Here is a 2,520-nt window from a genome sequence, read left to right as displayed (position 1 = left end):
TCTGTAGTCTTAATCTTCACTACTGTAGGTTGCAGTTAATTATCTATAAAATGAATTGTTTAAAGGATGACTTAGAAGGATATTTTCAGCACTAAACAGCTTTAAAACCAGGATTTTCAATTGTTTACCTTGCTATTGCAATCACTTTGTTTGATGCTAGTAATGTGAAAAATCAACAGCACTGGATCAAGCAATATTTTATTTATCAAGCAAATATTTATTGGACAACTATCTATTTATTTTAATTCAAATAAATATCTCAGCCAGGCTTTTGTGGAATTTGACAAGGTAATTTTTACATTTATATGGAAATGTGAAGGACAAGAATACTCAAGATATTTTTAAAGAAGAATTACATAAGGACCCACAAACTATCAGATAAAATGTCTGATTTTAAAATTCTCTAAAACAATATTGCGTTTGTACACAGATGAACAAATAGACTGAGGAATGGAATCGAGAGCCCAGAAACAAGCCCATACATCTACATCACATTGATATGTAGTGTACTTTTATTGTACAATCATTGAGAAAGAATGGAAATCTCAATAAACTAGATTGAAAAATGAAAATTGTGCCCCTAACTAAATCATCACAATTATCCTCAGTATCATCAACATCATGGTAGATTAAGTAAGTGTGAAAAAAACTATAAAGATGTATAATATAAGAATATTTACTCAGAGTAGGTAGGAATTTAAGAACCTCAAAGGACTAAAACATAAAGATACTGGTAAACTAGATGACATGAAAATGAAGAACTATTCGTAAAAAATATAATTCAAAAAGTGAAAATAAAAGTCAAAATCTGAGAGCAGATATTTTCAACACATATAATTGACAAAAAATTTATAGCCAGAGTATATAAATATCTGCTTCAAATCAATAGAAAAAACCCACAAAAATTGGCGATGATTTTTAAGAAGCACTTAGAAAACATAAAAAACATCCAGAAAACCAATACACATATGTAAAGGCACTCAACTTCATTAGCAATCAGAGAAAGACATATAATTTAAGCCACAATGAGGCAGCTCTTACACATATCGGACTGGAAAAAATGAAAGAACAAAACCAAATGAAATTAAGTTTGGTAGAGGATCATATCAAGGAAAATTGCCACACATTTGATTTCAAGAATTAAGAATATATGCCTCCACTTAGCTTATCTATCAGCACTACAAGCTAAGGCAGCCTGGGTCCATAACTATTCCAGGAGATTCTTAGTTGTGAAGATAAGGCTTTAAGCTAATAAATAATGTCACTGTTTGCTTCAAAAAATTTCTGTTAATCAATATATCCAGAAAAATAGTTTGTTCTTCTCACCTGGACAAGGAGCTTCTTTATCAACAATCCTCCCTTCACAATGTCCACCAATTCTAAATGATTGTAACATATTTTTGTCACTGACAATCTTCTGACATTTTTCTGACTTAAAACATCCATCTTAAAATTTGAGCTCAGTTACCCAAATCCTACATAAATCCAGGATAACACCTACTGAGATACTACAATACTAAACTCAGTCAAGATAGTGCTCTTCCTTTGCAAAGTAGGTGCAGTAAGTTCTGCCTTATCAACAAGCTATTCTAGTCTTTTCAGGCATTGACAGTCAACTATTCTACCAATTTGGCATTACCCAGTAGAGTTAAAGATATTAATTCCCTATGAAGCAGTAATTACATTCCAGCATATATATCCTAGAGAAACTTTTGTGCCAGGGACATGTACAAGAATACCCTTAATCATTTTTGGAAACAATAAATGCCCATCAACAGTAGAACAATAGGTAAACAAATTTTGGTACATTTATGCAACAAAATGCTTTACAGCAATAAAAATAAACTGCTGCTACATCTATCAACATGGAGAATGAGTAGAGAAACCAGTCCCCTCTTCATTATCAATCAAAGTTTCTCCAACTACTCTAAAACACAAAACCAGGTTTACGTATCTTTAATGTATATTCTTTCAAGTCAAATACACTGTTGTACTTCTAAACAAATATTGTGACTCTTTTTCTTTTCAAATATATCTCTGGATTTCCTTTCAGAGATGTGCATTATCTTGTTCACTGTGCTAATCTTAGTTTCAGAATGTATATTTGATATCCCACATTGTCACTCCTGCTTTCAAAACATATACTTGAATCACTTTTCTTTTCTTTTTTTTTTTTTTTTCCGCACTTTAAGTTCTAGGCTACATGTGCACAATGTGCAGGTTTGTTACATATGTATACATGTGCCATGTTGGTGTGCTGCACCCATGAACTCGTCATTTACATTAGGTATATCTCCTCATGCTACCCTCTCCCCTACCCCCTCCCCAAAATAGGACCTGGTGTGTGATGCTCCAGTTCCTGTGTCCAAGTGATCTCATTGTTCAGTTCCAACCTATGAGTGAGAACATGCGGTGTTTAGTTTTCTGTTCTTCCAATAGTTTGCTGAGAATGATGGTTTCCAGCTGCATCCATGTCCCTACAAAGGACACGAACTCATCCTTTTTTATGGCTGCATAGTA

This window comes from Mandrillus leucophaeus, unplaced genomic scaffold (genome assembly GCF_000951045.1).
Source record: "Mandrillus leucophaeus isolate KB7577 unplaced genomic scaffold, Mleu.le_1.0 Scaffold211, whole genome shotgun sequence".
Lineage (NCBI taxonomy): Eukaryota > Metazoa > Chordata > Mammalia > Primates > Cercopithecidae > Mandrillus > Mandrillus leucophaeus.
The sequence above is the reverse complement of the archived record's forward strand: the minus strand, read 5'-3'. Positions refer to the sequence as shown.